At 43.2% G+C, this 18,482-nt stretch overlaps 1 pseudogene; it reads right to left on the bottom strand.

Annotated features, from left to right (window-relative positions):
• Nucleotides 1-16,390: 16,390 nt before the first annotated feature.
• Nucleotides 16,391-16,537, bottom strand: LOC144256318 (small nucleolar RNA SNORA70; annotated as a pseudogene).
• Nucleotides 16,538-18,482: the final 1,945 nt, after the last annotated feature.

Here is an 18,482-nt window from a genome sequence, read left to right as displayed (position 1 = left end):
TCCCTCACAGCGGGCCCAGAGCCATAGACCAAATAATTTTCCTCTGGAAATTATGCATCAGGGAAACACTATCATGGCCATCACCTGGCAAGGAAAAATGGCAGTGTGGCTGGGTGTACAACTCAGGATTCGTGAAAGGCCAAAGGCTATGACTGGACAAAATTTGTATTTTTTTATTTTTTTACACTGGGAATTTAAGCTAGGGACACTCTAACACTGAACTACATCCCCCATCCTTTTTATTGATTTTTTCCTCCACAGGGATAGAACCCAAGGGAATGTAACTACCGAGCCCCATCCCCAGCCCATATTTGTATTTAGACACAAGATCTCCATGAGGTATTTAGGGCCTTGATAATTTTCCGAAGCTCTCTTTGAAATCCTCCTGTCTCAGCTTCCCAAGCAATTGGAGTAACAGGTGTGCACCCCAGAGTGTGTGCTTGTGTGTGTGTGTGTGTGTTTGTGTGTGTGTGTATGTGTGTGTTTGTGTGTGTGTGTGTGTGTGTGTGTGTGTGTGTGTGTGTAAGATTTGGTGAGATATATTGATTGAACTGAGCCCCAAACCTGCCCCCACCACATACATAACAAAACATTACAGATAAATTTTGTCTTCCATACACTCCAGAACCAGATCAGCCCCTTACTTCCCTCACTCCCATCTTCCCCCTCCAGGTCACCACCATCTGGAATCTGTTTATCTATAGCCTCCATCAGTGTTTTTACTACTAATTTGTATCCACAAAGAAGTCCTAATATTTTTGAATGCCTTAAATCTTCCTTAACTAGTGAAACTTCTGCAACCTGCTTTGGCTACTCAATTTATGTTCCTTAGATCCATCCAGGTGGATGAATACATGTAGCAATAGTACATTCATTTTAACTCCTGCAAGGTGTTTCACTGTATAAAGAAAGCACCTTGTATTTGCCCTGAGCATGGTGATAAACTTGGAAGGTTTGTTTCTATTTTCCTTAGTTGTTACAAAAGATGCTACAATGTATATTCCTATACTGGGTTCATAGCCTGCACCTGGGAGCAGAGAGGAGGCTGGTCCAAGAGCAGTATGTGAACCTCATGTTTGGTGTCAAGGAAAAATATACACATTAAAAGGGAAAAGACAGGTAAAATTAAGGTTCAGAATGCATTTTATTTAATCCAATGTATCCAAATTATCATCATGTTGACATGAAGTCAACACAGGGAAAAATACTAGAGATATTCCAACTATTTTTAGTATTGATCCTTTGAAATCTTTTGTATAGTTTATGCTTATTCCATTGCCAGCTTTTCTTTTTCTTTTTGTTTTCTGCCATTTCACTTTCAGAATTTTATCAGAAATAACTGGCCTTGGATGGTGGTTTAGCTCAGTGTCAGAGCACTTACCTAACATGTTCAAGGCCCTGGGTTCTATCCCCAGCCCAACCCAAACAAATACCACAAGAATTATTTTGTCTACTCAATTTTCACACCATTTATAGGTTAAAAATATTCACCAACCCAAGTTGTCCCAAACAAATAAAGCTTTTCTGATAAAGACCAGGTATCAAATTCTAAATTTCAATTAATGTAAATTAAATAAACTGTGGGTTATTTTGGGCGTGGGATGAGGTGCAATTCTGAGGATGGCACCCAGGGCCTTGTGCATGTGAAACAATTGCTCTACTACTGAGCTGCCTCCCAAACAAACAGAAAGTTTTGAAGTTCATTCCTCAATTGTGCACTATCTACATTTCAAGTGACCAAGAGTTCCATGTAGTGAAACCTATGATAGGTATAAATCCATCATTCACTTGCTCAAGTACCCCCATGTTTTCCTCAATGTGGTGCTGCCCATCGTGAGCTCATGCTCGATCTCCAAATTACCCTCAGCATTTGCTATTGTCAAACTTACTCATTTTTGCCAATCTGATGGGTATGAAATTGGCTTACTTTGCTTAAATTGGTTTTCGCTGATAATTCACAAAATGTTTAGCTTTTGCAGAAATCCTAATTGTAACCTTGGCATGTGTCCTATGGGGTTATTTATCTTATTCTTATTACTTTATAGAATCTATATATTCTACATTCTATTCCTTGTGGATTAAATGAAGTGGAAATGTTTTCTTCCTACTCTGAGTCATCTTTTCTCTTGGTATATGATCTATTTTTGGTAAATAAAACTTTTATTATTAATGAAATAAAATATATCAATGTTTTTGGAGGAGATCACTCAGTATTAGAGATAATTAGCATGCACAAGACCCTGGGTTCCATCCCCAGCACTACAAAAAAAAAAAAAAGAAAGCAATCCCATGCAACTTCCCTACCTACTGTAACATCACAGCTCCTGTATTTAAATGACTTTTGAAAGTAGTTGAAAGGACATTCAGTTTTCATTTGTTATGAGAGAGTGCTTCACTATGTAGCCCAGGTTGAATGCAATCTTGCGATCCTCCTGCCTCAGCCTCCTGAGTAGTGGGGATGACAAGCATGTGTAGTGGTGCCCAGCTACAGCATGTTTAATTTAAGAGTGATATTCTCTGGTGGCATTGCCAGCTGGGGCCAGGCATCCCTGGTGGGATGCGCAAGTGGCTTGGAGCAGTGTGATTCACACATTACCTTGTCATCCCAGGGCACTGCTGATGGCAGACGATTCCTTGGATTGTGAAACCACATCCTATTTGAGGTTCCTCTTTCTTAGAATGACCAAGCCAAAGATTCCTTTATTATTCAAAACCTGGGGGACTATCAGGAATCCTGGAGAATCTGTCTATGATGCCATATGTTCTTTGGCCAAGTGGGGAAGTAAGTGGGACACACTGGGTCACCTAATCTGGTGAGGCCAAGATGAACACACAAGGAAAGACCTACCAGGAGCTCTGAACAAAAGGCCTGGGTTCTGAGAAAATGCACTCCTGCTCCCCTGCCCTCAGCACCCTGGAAGTGAAATCTTCAACCATACTTCCCCAGCTAGGTGGCAGGGAAATAATTCCACAGAAAGTGAAAAAGTGGAAGACCCATGAAGGCTTGTGCAGGATAGAGAGTGAACAGGAGACAGGACAGGAGAAAGCCAGATCTCCTTCCCTCTCTCTGTTCCCAGGACTCAGAGTTCATCAGCCAAAAAGCCTCAACCCTCTTCTCTGGACAAAACCCAGACCCATCACTCTCTCTCTCACAGATGTCAGCAAATTCAGGGACTTCAGAACTGTCCAAGAATGAAAACTGATATAACCACCTTGGAAAACTCTCTGGCAGAATCTATGAAAGGTGAACACACCTGTGCCCTGCACCAACACATCCACTCCTCAACAGATGGGCCCAGAGACACGTGAGAGTGACTGTGACATCACTGCTTGGGACAGGCTGACAAACTCACATCAGCAGTATGGTGGGGAAGTAAACTGCGGTTATTCTTTCCAAGTATAATATTATATCACAGGGAGGATGAATAATCTGTAAAGGCACACACAATGCCACAAGGTATATGAATCTCATACACAGAAGGGGGAACAAAAGGATCCTGGAACCAAAACCAGGTGCTCATGATTTCAACCACATGGAGAATGACAAGGGAGAACCACTCATCTATCTTGGCAGCAGAGTTACCCCAGCCTGAGGGCCTGAAGGGCTTCTGGGTGTTGAAAGCATTTTGGTTTTCTATCTGGAGACTTTTCACAAGTGCCTCACACCCTTGGTCCACATGGTTCAGATGGGCTTACTTCACTCCTAGCCACTAAGATGGCATGAGACACAGGCCCAGCCAATCAGAAGTCAGAGTTTCCACTCAACTGTGGGTCAGATGGCACACAGGAATGGAACTCAGGCCCAACCCATCCCTGGATGTCACCTCCCTGGCTCCAATAATCCCAGGAAGGGCATGTGAATATCAAGTCCATTGACTAGGTTTCAATGTCCAGACTTCCTTCTGGAGTAGCAGAAAAGATATACTATTGACATGAAGCTTCTAGGAACTGTCCACTGCACTTAGGGGCAGAAACTGAGAAGAGACCAACATAGGAAAGCAGAACTCCAAATGGAAATGGAGAACACAAGCATGGGCACAAGGATGTCACTGAGTCCCTGGACCTGGCCATGTCTGCAGCTTGTCCCTTCTTCCTTTCCCGTCTCACTCTCTCTTCTCTCCAGAGAAGTTTCAGTTGGGTTTTCTGCCACTTGCTGTATCTTTCCATGAGTGCAGTCACGTTTCCTTTTTGGAAGTTTCTAGTGTCTAGAAAGTCCTTTGCTTGGAAGGTGCCCTGTCTCTGTGAGCCAACCTGTGTCCTCTGTACTGCCATCTAGAGGCAAACAGGCAGTCCACCTGACCACTGTCACTGATGGAAGACCCCATCTAGAGCATCTGGTTAGCTCAGAATTCCAAACTTTGCCCAAAGTGTCTGGAAACAGTTTCAAAATGAGAACAGGGAAAGGTAGTGGCAATGTGTGGCTGGAGAGAGGCCTGTAGGGACAAATCATAGAAGAATGTTTCAGGTACCAAGCTCCTGCAGAGTCTAAAAGTGTGCCACAACCCCTCCCTAGTCTCCAGAAAACTTTCTTGCTGGCCGCATTGCTGAGCTTGCTGCCAGCAATCCTGCCATTTTTCAAAGTAAGCCACGTTCTGTACGCCTGTCCAGGAACAATTGCCAGATTTATGAATTCAAGAACTCATGGTTATCTTTAAGTTTCATCTCATGACTTGCATTCATGCATTACTGGATTTTTTATTTTATATGTATCACTCAGTCTTGGATACATTCCTTAATTCCACTAGTAAGTATGAAGCTTGATTAAGTACTAGGCATTGCAGGAGGAGCTGGGAATAGGGTGGTGATGGCCCTGAGAGAGCTCACACTCCACAGGGAGTCACTGGTCCACAAGTACATTGGCAGGGAAGCAGAGTGCCCACACATGACCCACATGTAGGGGAGGACAGTGCCACATGACGCTGTTACGGAGAGTAGCTGGTGGGAAGGGGCACCACATGTAGTAGGCTAGGAAAGACCCCCATGGAGAGGACCTGGAGTGAGGGCCAGAGAGTGGAGGGGAGACGTGGTGGAGATGGGGGTTAAGGTCATGAGGGTCCGAATCCTGCACATCCTGGAAAACAGGGCAGCACCTGGGTTTCTGCTCTTAGTGAGATGGGTGACCTAGGAGGGTTTTTTGGAAAATCAATGATGGGATGTGACTTTCATCCAAGACAAAGCCACTGGCAGTGCTATGGAGGGACTGATGGGAATCAAGTCGAGGAGGCAGTGGGTGAGCATCAGTGAGTTTTCTTGACCTAGCACTGAATATCAAGCAGAATCCAACATGCTCCCAAGAGGAAAGGGTTCAGGTGGAGAGGAGTCATGGATAGCCACAGGTTTGGGCCTGAGAGTCTGCAGGGCTGGTGGTCATTGGATGCCCAAGGAAGCAGAGGGTGATACAGAGCCCTGGTGATGAGGCAACAGGTGGTCCATCTCAGACAGATGAAATGTGAACTGCTGATTGACACCAGTAAAGAAAGGTGTGCCCCTGTCAGAGGTCCAGTGACCCGGTCCAGAACCCATGGGAGCCATCTGTGGGGTTGCAGAGATTTAATCTGGGGCCAGCATGTGACAAATGGAGCCTCATGGGAGTGGGTGATATGGCCTAAACAGAGGGTCAAAGAAGGCCAGGGGCACCCCAGGAGCAAGGGTGGCATCATTCCAGGATGAAACTTTAGCAATCCCTCCCTCCCAGGCCTCTGCCTTCCAAAGCTGACTGTTCTGTCCAAGCCTGACATTCAGAGAGCATCAGGGAAGTAGCACAGCACAGACTCAGTTCCTCCCACCTCTTGGCCACTAGGTCCAAAAAGGCAGCTGAAGGACAGCAGAGATTCTTGTGGGTCTCCATCTCAGGAAACCCTGTCATCCCTTCCAGTGTCCTGGAGTGTCCCTGTTGGCTGTTCTTTCCTAGCCCAAGGCTAAGGGACATGTGGGGGTCTGATCTGGGTCCTGCAGAGGCAACAAAGTAATTTCCACAAACATCTTAAGGAACACACTATGGCCCACAGGCCTCACTGCCAGGAGCAGGAATACTTCTCTGCCTTCTGAGGGAGGTCAAGTAGGGACATACCCACAACTAAAGATCCTTCCGCCAGCTGAAGCTGCAACCATTGACTGCCCCTCTAGGCTGATAGCCCCACTGGCTGGTGGCCTGGCTGAGCTGAGGATACCTGAGGGATTCCCTTTCTTTATCCTACACCTCTGCTAGGGCTCTGGACCAGAACCTTCCCAGTCTGGTAGACTCTACTGCTTTTCCCTGGCCATTTCAAACGTGACTAACTGACCAGGGAGCGCTGCCCAGCTTCTGCTGATGTAAAGACAGGCTTTGGGACCTTCTGTTACACGTCCTGGGCAATGGATTTCCAGGGGAAACATGAGTCACTCCAGGCATAGTGGACAGGCACTGAGAGAAAGAAGTGAAGATGTGTCCTGCCCATTTGTGTGACAAACATCTCCCTGAGGGAACCCCAGGCGATGTGTGCCATGTTCCCTACACGTCACCTATGGAGTGTCCATGAGCTGCTCAAGCACAGGAGCCATGCCTATGAGTCTGAACCCAATGACAAGATATCATCTCCCTTCTGGATACCAGAACCAGAATTCACAACCCAACTAACCTGAGAAAAGGGTCCTCAGTCACAGAAACCTCAAGAAGGTAGAAATGCACACAGTCCAAGTGTCTACCCCAAACCCAAGCTGGGTGGATACAAGACCAACAGCCTCCTCAACCAAGGAGAAAGAGAAAACCCTGCAGAGGTACTTGTGAGGTACATGACCGATGATCGCAGAGGCCAGCCTGTTACACCATGCTGAGCCAGCAGTGTCTGGGCTCGGCTCCTTGACCTGGGTTCAATGCATAGAGGCCCTTATTAACTGAAATTGACACTTTTCCCATTGTCCAACCTCTGTGGACAAGTGAGTGGGCACTTCAGGGTCAGAAGGTGCTGTGCCAGGGGGCCCAGTTCCCAGCAGAACTCCTAGACACTCACCAGGAAGGTCCCAGAAACTACCATCTGGCTCTGTCTACCAGAAAAAGCACAAAGACCCTTCAACCACCACAGCCTTCTGGAGACCCCAGGAGTAGCAGGATGGAGGAGGCCCCCTCCTTGGCCCAGTTCTTCAGCAGGCATTTCTGTGAGCACCTTCTAGTTTCCCACTAGGCGCTGCACAGGCACCACCCCTTCTCCTAGAGAAGTTGTAGTCTAATAGAAACAGACAAATTTTAAAAGGAAGGAAATGAATAAACAAGATGATTTCAAAGAAGAAAATGCCTAGAATGTGGAAAAGAGAAAGGGTGGGCAGGAGACGGTCATTAGGGGAGGTTACACTGAATAGGTGAGGCCCTGATGAGAGACAAGCTAACAAAGACCCAAGACATGGGAGTAACCATAGGGTTCCAGGCAGCAGGATGGAAGTGCAAAGGCCCCAAGCCAGGTGACTAGGAACGGGGAGATGACAGCAAGCGTGTGATCCTGCAGGGCCCTGGTGCCACAGCCAGGATTCCAGGCTTTGCTATAACTGCAACGGGAGCCCATGGGAGGATTTTAGGCAGGGGTCAGACTTGGCCTGTTTTTTCCTCTACAAGGAAGATGGCTTTGGCTGCAGTAAGAGAAGTGGAAGAAAGGGGGTTCAGGATGGAAGCAGGAGAAGACAGCAAAACCCCAGGCAAAAACAGACAGGGGAGAGATTAACCAGGGGAAGAAAGAACTCTGGCCCACAAGCCCAACACACCTGAATCCTCTACTTCAACAAGCAGAGGAGCAGATGTCCCAGCAGGCTGTACTTCTGCTGTCCTTACCAACTTCTTGAACTGAAGTACAAGTCAGGAGAAATAAATAGTGCAGGGCCCCCCTAAAGGATATGTCTAGGCTAGATGTACTATTATTCTTAAACACAAGGCCTTGTGTTTTGTGGTCTCACGCATGTGAGGCTGAGCTACTTCCCAGCCCCAAGTCAGCAGCTTTATTTGCAACCAAGAATCAAGTGGTAACAGTTGGGCACAACGGTAGACACCTGAAATCTCAGCTACTGGGGAAGCTAAGGAAGGAGGATCACAAGTTTGAATATAGCCTTAGCAATACAGGGGGATCCTGTCTCAAAATTACAGAAGTAATAAGTGCTAAGATGGAGCTCAGTGGTACAGTGTCCCTGAGTTCAATCCCCAACACTGGAAGAATAAAAACAAAAGTGGACTTTCACTTATTAAGCAGGGAAGGAGTTCAAAGATGATGAAATATCTGCTGCATTATAAAAAAAATCATGATCCTGTTGAAGAGTATGTGGAAGACCTGGGCAAAGTGGTGCCAGCCTGTAATCCTAGAGGCTCAGGAGGCTTTGGCAGGAAGATGGTGAGTTCAAAGCCAGCCTCAGCTTCGGTGAGATGCCAAGTAACTCAGAGTCCAGTCTCTATATAAAATACAAAAAGTGGTAGGTATGTGGTTGAGTGACCCCTTCCCCTGCACAAAATAAAAGAGTATGAGGAAAAATTCATAATTAGTAAAATGAATACAAAGTAAATAAAAAGTTGGGAGAATTGCCAAGTCCAGGAAAAACACAAAGTGCAACAAGAAGACATACGACTGAGGTGCACTGAGTGGACACCACTGTGCAAGGCAAAACTGCTGCTATTTCATACAGATTCTGGATTCCAGTTTGTACCCCTGGCACTTCTGTGCCAGGATCGCAGCCTTGCAGTGTGTCAATGCTGCCACTCCAGAGCCAAGGATAGATCACCCTCCTCAGCCCTGTTCACTGTCTTAATGTGACACAGACACATCTCATCAATTGGGTCAGGCTACAAGTCCTGGCTATAAGAGAGGCCAAAATTTTGCAGTTCCCATGGTGGGGAGGTATTTGCTATGGATACAGTCTATCCCAAACTTATGTGCTGAAATCCTGGTACTCTGTGGTGATATTAAGTGGTGTGGCCTAAACTGAGAGCAATGTCACATGCCTCTAATCCCAGCTACTCTGGAGGCAGAGGCAGGAGGGTCACATTTTGAGGCCAGCCTCGGCAACTTAGTGAGACCCTCTCTCAAAATATAAAGGGCTGGAGATTTAGCTCAGTGCTAGAGTGCTCCTGAGTTCAACCTCCAATACCCCCAACAAAAAGGAGGTGAGTCCTGGTGTGAGGCCCTTAAGTCATGGTGGTGCTGCCTTGAAGGGAATGCTGTTCTCCTGGAGTGAGTTCTCAGGAAAGAGTTGTTACAAAATATGAGTGCAGTGCCTCCCCATCATGGTAGCCTGCAGCTTTCTGATGTGCCCTCTACCTCTTACATGCACTTCTTCTGTGATGCCATCTGCCATTAGTCCCTCACCAGAGGTTAAACTGATGGGGCTGTCCCATCTTGAATTTTCAAGTTCTAAAACTGTGAACTCAATAAACCTCTTTGCTTTATAAGTATCTGGGTCCATGTATCTAGTTATAAATACAGCCTACTATAGTATTATTGTTTCTGCCTTCTCCCAAGACTATTCAACATACTAATAGGTGAACTATGCATGGAAAGCCATTTAATAGCTGGGCCTAATGAGAATGAGAAACTGCATCCACTTCTTTCCTCATTTACTCTCTGATGTTAGTAGAAAACATCCCCCTGAGGCTTCCTTGCAAAGAGATGCAAAGAGCGTTGGAGTTTTTGAAAATGCACATCTAACTGGGCACAGTGGTGCACACTTGTAATCCAGCAACTCAGGAGGCTGAGATGGGTGGAATGCAAGTTGGAGGTCAGCCTGGGCAATTCAGTGAGACCCTGTCTCAAAAATAAAATAAAAAAAGGCTAGGGGATGTGGCTCAGAGGTAAAACAACCTGATTCAATCCACAGAATCAATCAATCTCTCTCTCTCTCTCTCTCTCTCTCTCTCTCTCACACACACACACACACACACACACACACACACACTCACTCACTCACAAAGGAAGAAAGAAAGCAAAGAAAATTCACATCTAAAGGTGTATCTAATGTACTATTTTACTTAAATTATGAAAGAATTCTGAGTTTGAAATTCATTTTCCTTGGAATTTGAAACATCTATCCATTTTTGTATAGCTTTTAATATTTCTTTTGCTTTTAAAAAAGTCCATGGTAAATCTGTTCTTTGATCAGTATGCAGCATTTTTCCTTCTGGTGAGGTTACTTCTAACTTCTGGAGACATTTTATTTCATTTTGTTTTTCGAGAAAGGGTCTCACTACATTGCTCATGCTGGTCTTAAACTCTCCAGCTTAAGTCATCCTCCTGCCTCAGCCTCTCAATTAATCGGGATCACAGGAGGATGCCTGGCATAAGTCACATGCCAAAGGCTGCAGCTCACTAACCGGCTCTGGGGCTCCTCAGTACAAATAAGAGAGGCCACACCAGGCAGCTGCATTCTTCTCTGAATTTGCCTGAAGTCTAGTCCACCTCCTCTCTTATTTGCTGAAGTTTGAGTCATTTTCTTCTTTTGGGACTGCTATTCCTATGAAGAAGACCTTCTTTGGCTAGAGTGTCAGGGAGGTTGGATCTTCTCCAAATTTTTAACTGCAAAAACATATTTCTCCTCCCTTCCCCCAAACACTGCTTTCTTCCCCAAATTACCTCTCCAGAATGAGTCATGAAAGACCACTAGCAAAGTCCCTGCTGCCTGGCAGCTCAAATGTGCTTTGGTGGCAATGAGCATCATCCCACTCTTGCCTGACTCTGAGCTGCTTATTTGTTGGGGGAAAAAAGAAAAAAAAAAAAACACACGTAAAACAGAATCTCAGAAACCTCCAGTGCAAGCTCTTACAGGACTTTAGCCTAACTGCAACTTCTTCACCCTGTTTCCCTGCTTGCATGCCACTCCCATTTTGAATTACTGGCCTTTCTCACGGCCTTTGCCAGTGCCATCCACTGCTCCCTTTGGTGGTACTAAAGCATACCACAGGAGTATTTCCAGACACTGAAACAGGGCTGTACATACAGATGACTCAGATGAATTTTTTAGAGTTGTTTGTTAATTTTATTTATTTTTTTGAGAGGAAACTAATTGATCAGAGCCATGCCTGGGTTCTAATTCCAGTTGATAGCTGCAGAAAGTAGATTGAGAAACTTGAGAATTTGACTGATCATGTGGATCTGTTTTCAAAGCCCAATCTAAAGGAAAATTCATTCCTGTTGGGCTGGAGATGAAATGAAAGGATGTGAGGGAGGGGTCACCTGCTCACTGAATTTGTGGTGTTACTTCCTCCACCTTGGGAACTTCTGGAAATACTCTGATCACAAAGAGTGGAAAGAAACAGAGAAAGAAAGAAAAGACTTGACAAAACACCAGAGCTCCAACCCAACTGGGTGAATTCCAGAAGAAGAATCTGTCCCTTCTCCCAACCCTGACCCTGGGCACAGTTAACTGCACAGTCAGCCTGGATCCAGCAGGTGTGCTGGGGAGGGCTTCTTAAGAGCAAGAAACCTAAAATATGGCTTCTGTATGAGATGCAAGCAGAACCTTAGAAACCTGATGGAAGAGGCATGTGCTAAACCATCACATTTCCCAGGGGCCAAGCTAGAGCCTTGTGGGCTGCCAGCCCAGTTCCTGGAAGGATGCTCTAGGGACCCTGCTGCAAGAGCAGAGGAAAGTGGGTGTGGATGATCCCTTCCCTCAGCATTGAGGGAGGACAGCCAGGACTTGCCAAGACATTTCTGGGGGAGGAATTGGAGGCCAATACTAAGGGATAAGGAACAAATAACTCCCACTGCTGATCAACAAAGAGAGAGAAATGTTGGAGATACCCAAATGTGGAGAGCAGTGACACTGAATGGAGAGCACTGTCTGAGTTTGGGGTCTCTAATGACCTCATGGCTGTTGCATGCCTGGTGCCTGAGAATGTTCCTGTGCAACGGCACAGGATGCTTAGCTGCTGTGGCAATGCCCTGTATGAGGAGGCTCTGTGCAAAAGTCTTATCGGCCTCAACCTTAAACTCAGGCACATAGCTCCTAGGATAGAGGAACTCTCCTGCTAGACAACCACAAAATTCCATTTCTGAGGTTGCCTGTTTAACTGTCATTTTAAACAATGGACTTTCTTGAGCACTGCACAAAGCCCTTAACATTGCACATTGCAACTGTGGATTGCAACTGTGGAAAAGCAACATAAATGTTTCTAGCCCATTTACTGTCTGAGTACAAAGAATAAGGCTTGTGTAGTCTTTAACCTGAAAATTAGACATACATAAACAAAGACTGCTGGGTAACTCTTTAAATCTGCTTCTCCATCAGAGAGAAGCACTCCAACTGATCCCAGCAATTAATTTTCAAAATCTGCATGTGTAAGTATTTTATTTTCTATTCCACACCGCCCCTGGTCAGAACCTGCAAGAATAGCACATTGGCCATGGCACCAAAACACATAAAATTGGGCACAGGGACATGAGAGGGATCACAGGAATGTGCTTTTAGAACAGGAAGGACATGGCAAAATATGTGATGGAACCAAGAAAAGGAAGAGACAAAGAAGGCAAGAAAAGAATTCATCCTCAAGAATTCAGATCAGGAAATGAGGATCCAGGAAAGAAATCATAAGAGGGTGGTCAGGGGAAAGACATCTCCTGGCAGGGAGCTGGCCCCAATCTCTGGAACAGGTCTGCCCTCCTCTAACCCAGCCAGGTTCAAGGGCAAAGTTTAGTAGGAAATGCTAGTGAGGTACTGAGCAGAAAAGGCTAGGTCCAGAATTGAGGTAGGGGAGGGGACGACCCATGCAGAACTGCTTGGTCCCTCTTGTCCCAAACAAGGCATCCTTGTCTGGAGACTGCTGAGGACCTGGCTTATCCCTTCAAGGGCAGTGGTCAAGACTCTGGGGATTCCATCACCTGGTAGGCAAAAAGGATGTGATCAGAGTAGGAGAGGAGAACATTGTACTTGTCCAGACAATCACAGTGTGGTTGCAACCTCCTGCCTCCAGTTGTGACCTCCTGCACCTGTTGGTCTCCTCAGTGGGGTCATGTCCACTCTGGGGGATGCCCCAACCTCCCCTAGCCTCCATACAGCAGATGTCCACATTCTCCTGTTCCACACACCCTGGGCTGAAAAAGCCCAACAGTGGGCATTATGTGGAAGAGGGTGCTGGGAACCCACAGAGATCCTCACAGTTGTGATTTCTACCAAGTGTCGGAGCCTGAGGCTGGGTTTGGTCTCCTTGGATATGCTTACACACAGTAGTTGGATCCTGGAGAGGCCAGAGGTTGCCAACATTAGTATTGGGATGGAAACCACAGGGCCTGGGGCAGGCCTTCAGGGCAGAGGTGCAAGTAATAAGAGGGTTTTGGAGGAAGGACATGGCCCAGGATATGTGGCCCAGGGCAGGTGCCCTGGGGCAGGTGTGGGACCAGAATCCACCCACTTCTGGTGTCACCAGCAAATGCTCACACCCTCAACTAAGCAAAGTGCTGACCAAACAAAGTAACTCAGTCTTCCAAGACCCCAGTTGCTCAAGGCCAGGCCTTTGGAGTTCTTTATTTAAATCCCAATACCCAGAGCAGGAGCAGGACTTGGGACTCAATGCACAATGATCCTGATCTTGGTGCCTTAAAACCAGTGGACAGAAGGTGCCATTTGCAAAGTGTGTGAAGGCTGGTGATCTGCCAAGCCTCTTTTATGTTCAAACCTTATGGATAATTTATATACATATATATATATAAATTAAAATATATAATAAAAATATATAATATTTTAAAAATATATTATATATTTTTATTATATATTTTATAAATTATAAAATATATAATAAAATATATAATAAAAATTTTATATATATAAAGTTTCCATAAGAAAATTTACTAAAATAGTGCCTGAAGTATAAAAAAAATTAGTTATTTTTAAATTATAAGTTTAAATTCCACCCCCATGGTACTTTCCATCATACTCTGCTATCCTGTTTTAAATTACAGGCAGCATCCGGGCAATGCTTTCCTTCCAGGGACTTCAATGATTCTATGTAGAGTCAACTTTGCACTCTTCCTTCTACCACCTCCAGCTTCCCATTCCCAATATATGGGATTCTCTCCAACTGTCCTAAATGCTCTCCAGTATTGTGCATCTTCAAGTGCAAAATCTCAATAGTTCCCTACTACCTACCTACCACAGTATTAGGGGATCCTTTTCCATGCAGAGAAATGGCCACAAGGAAGATCCCACCAAAGCCACAAAGTTTGAAGGAGAAGATGGAGCTTAACCTGTTCTTTAAGGGAAGGGTAAGAATGCAACAAGCAGAAATTAAGAGAAAAAGGCAAAGTAAATGCCATGAGAAAAAGGGCAGTGTATTCCACATCACTTCACAGGTATTTACAAGTAAAAAAGAAATAGGAATACTGATTTTAGCCAACTAAAGGGAATGTGGAAAAAGGAATGAGTGAAAAGAGAGGGAGAGAAACACAGGATACAGAAAAAAGGAATTTAAATAGATACAAAGGGAGGATGGGTGACTAAAAATGCCAAAATGAAATTAGAAAAATGGACAAGAAAAAACAAGATATATACATAAACAAGGATCTTCCCAATTGTTTTTATGTTGTTCTTTTTGCAGAAATGGGGATTGAATCAAGGAGTGCTCTACCACTTAGCTACATCTCCAAACTTTGTTGTTGTTGTTATTGTTGTTTTACATTGAGACAGGGTCTTGCTAAATTGCAGAGGCTGGCCTCAAACTATCCATTCTCCTGTCTTAGTTTCCTGAATCACTGTGATAAGAAGCATGCACCCCCATACCCAATAGAATTGCCACCTTGTTGGCAAAATTTTAAATGAGAAGAAGTACTCCTTAATGTTTAGCTTACCAGATAATGACATCAAGGTGCAAAGCCAGTAGGCAGATTTGAGATTTTCCAACTCCAGATTAGAATATCAATAAAACTAAAAGACCTGATATTGCAGATGAAAGAGTCCTTTGTTCATTCTGACTTAACAATACCCTATCACCCACTACTTCCTCGCCAAGGCTTGGCTCCAGGAATTGCTCCAGTAAACAGCAGGTTTCCCCCCCTCATCCTATTTCCCAAAGGACTCACCAGCACTCTAAGCTCAATCATCTCCTATGCTGAACATGATCACACCTTTTCACAAGAGCATCACTTTCCAAATAACTGCAAATCTCTGACAACCATGACTGCTTCATGTGTTATTTGTCTCTCTAAAGAAAGTTAGGGTACTAATAAAGCAAAATGAGCTCTCTAAAATACTTGCTAAATGAGATTACCTCAACTCTTCAAACCTAATCCTAGGTAGAGGCCTACTGATATGATTACACTCTGATGCATCCTTCTCCATAACTGAGAATCTTCAAATACTTATTGACTAAGAGTAGAAACAGCAGTTATGATAAACCATTCATTCAGTCCTACAAGTGATAAAGGACATAGAGCAGGTTTTAAATGGGACAGTCACTAATATAAGGCGATTCTGAATTATTTCAATGATATTAAGATTGTGGAAATTGTGCCTAAAATAATTGAGTTTTGTTATAAATGAAGAATATTCAAATTATGTAGTTAAAACAACTTTAGAAAACACATTACTATATATTAGCTCAATTTAAAATTTGTCAACTTTGATTACTGAAGACATTTGTGTATATATGTACGCACTTAATCAATTACACTGATTGATAATTATTAAAAATACTAGGGATGAGTTAACAGAAAAAAAACAGGCTCTTCGGTTTCAAATCAAATAATACCTGACATACAAGAAAAACACAGTTTATGTTGATGCTAAAATGGGAAAGACTATGAATCTTTCATAATAAAGGTGGTGACAATCCCAGCTTACACTTGTTATTAACCATGTGTCAAGCACAATTGACTGAGAATTAACCTGTTTTCTTATCTGCAATATGATATATTATATATCTCATAAGGTTGTGTGAGGATTAAACCAGAAATGCAAAACTTCAGGAGTTGCAATAGCTAAGTGATCAATAAATGGTTACTATTGTTACCATTTGGGACAGTGCAATCAGGTACCCAGGTTTATTGTGACCACCACGAATAAGACTGACGCTGGTAGGGAGAGAAACTTCAAGGACAAGACCCACTAGTTGTGCAGGGAACGAACACAAGAGTGTATCTGACCTTATGACCTTAGGGCTTTGTTATTAAGAGCCCATATTCTTAAATCATAGGTATTAGATATGAAATTCAATTTTAGAGTCAAATAAAAATGTGACCTTGACTTTGAAAGAAAAATAGAAAGTACCTTGGGCTATGGTGAATGAGGAAACCCAAGTTCCAACTTGAGGTAGCTATTACTACTATGCCCTTATTCTGAAGCTTGGTGAGTTGCAAATGATGGCATGGCCAATATCTTCTGTGACCAGAGTGTTATCAGACTTCTCAAAAACAAATTAAATACTAGTCTGGAGGCCAGAGCAATAGGGAGAGGATGATGTACTCAAGGTCCCTTAGAGCAACGCAAACAACAGAAACCAGGAATGAGTTGTATACATAACCAGGGAATCTGCTTTGACAGTCACTGTATGCTGAGCTTCCATCAGAGAGATGGTAAGTGAAGTGGGATTAAGTAGCTGTGGCTAATTTAACTAGATGGAGAACATTATGTCTTCAAAATGTAATGAAAGTTTTGGAGCACATAATGTGGAAAAAGGAGATTCAGATAACATAACCTTATAAATGACTAATCATTCTGTGAGTTTTCCCCACCAAAGATGGCTATTTATCTTCACAATAAAGATTCATGCTGCATCTTGAAACAAAAAGAACTATTCATTAAGGATGATAACCCTCCATAACAGAAATACTTAGAATAAATTTTTAAAGTTAGAAGAGCATTTTCACATGAATAATAATTGAACCTTAAAATCCCCTGGATTTTTCTACTATAATGTGGCCACAAGAAGCCTCAATTTTTAACTTATCATTTTAAGAATTATATACAGCAGAATCAAATGTAAGTTGTTAGAAAAATGGGAAAAAAATTACCTTGGTCTACGGTGAATGAGGAAACCCAAGTTCCAACTTATGGCAGCTACTACTATGCTGTAGAACTGCCACAGGGATGGCTGGCACAAGAAGGAAGCCTACTAATATTAAAAGAAGCCAGAGACCTGCATTTTTATTTAAAAGTATTATTTCAAAACCTAACCCCCACATAAATATTAAGCAGGTTAAAAAAAAAAAAAACTCTTGGCAAGCCATTTTCCAAGACCCTGAGTTTACAAATTCTATGCCCAACCACACTAGCATTTTAATGGCATTCATAATCTTCTCAGGTCCTAATTTTTCCCTACAATTTTGCTTTCTGAAATTTGCCTCAGCTTATGGAATCAGAACAAATGAAGCATAAAAATGCTAAAAAAAAAATACACTTTCTGTATTTTCATTTTCTTGACCTGATTTAGGAGAAATTCCAAAACAGGCACAGGAGAGTAATCAAATTAGTACTATACATAAAACTCAAACTCCTTAACAATAAGTTTTATTTCAATTAAAATATTTCTATAACAACTTCTGATCAGAAATACATTAACTGAAAATAACTCGCTTGTAATGAAAAGCAGACTGTTAAGGCTAGTAAATATTTTTCTTTATTTTCTTTTCATTTTTTTTCTGGTATCAGGGATTGAATCCAAAGTACTCAACCACTGGGCCACATCCCCAACCCCACCCCACCCCCCGTTTATACATTTTGAGACAGTGCCTTGCTAAGTTGCAGAGGCTACCTTTTAAATTGTGATCCTCTCGATTCAGCCTGGGATTACAGGTGTGTGCCACCCAGTGCAGCAATTCTTGCTTTTTACAAACCATTGTACCTTGTATTTTTAAAAGAATTCTTTAACCTTTAGAATCCTTAGCCAGGGACAATGAAGGAAAACACTCTCCTATGGTTTCTGATTGATGCTTTAATTTGGATTTAGCTCATCATCAGTGTAGTATGTTTGTTATATTCTCCTTAATACCTCTCCTGATGTTATACTGACAATTTGACCAAATGAGTTTAAAAATATCCTGAATATTTGAGTGTATTTTATAAATTTACAATCACTAGTGCTTAACATATTGTTTATAATATTAGCTATTTTACAGGTCCCCATCTAAAACAATCTACTGATGGAAAAAACAAATGCTGCCAATGGTTATACTTCCTCTCCTCCGCAGCTTCAACAGTGCCTGAAGACTCCTTCCACCAAGTTGCAGATTATATGCATACTAAACATTTTTCCCTATCTTATTTTTGTTCTTATTTTTGATGACTCAAAAGTCACTGAACCTGTCTTCTGGGTTGTCTTTTTGGCATTGTCCACTCCCACTTGCCTCCTTAACTGCCAATTTACTTCATCCAGGATCCATGAGTATTTGCCTGAGTGTTAAAGATGCAGGTGTTTTAACAATCAATGTTTATTCTGGAAGCCCAAAGAAAGCTAGTATAGCAATAGCCGCATGGGTCAATTAAGGTATTTAGGCATTTGTTTCTCATCTGTCTCATGGGATAATGCTATCATTAGCGAATTAAGTATG

Source organism: Urocitellus parryii, chromosome 7 (genome assembly GCF_045843805.1).
Source record: "Urocitellus parryii isolate mUroPar1 chromosome 7, mUroPar1.hap1, whole genome shotgun sequence".
Classification (NCBI taxonomy): Eukaryota; Metazoa; Chordata; class Mammalia; order Rodentia; family Sciuridae; genus Urocitellus; species Urocitellus parryii.
The sequence above is the reverse complement of the archived record's forward strand: the minus strand, read 5'-3'. Positions and strand labels throughout refer to the sequence as shown.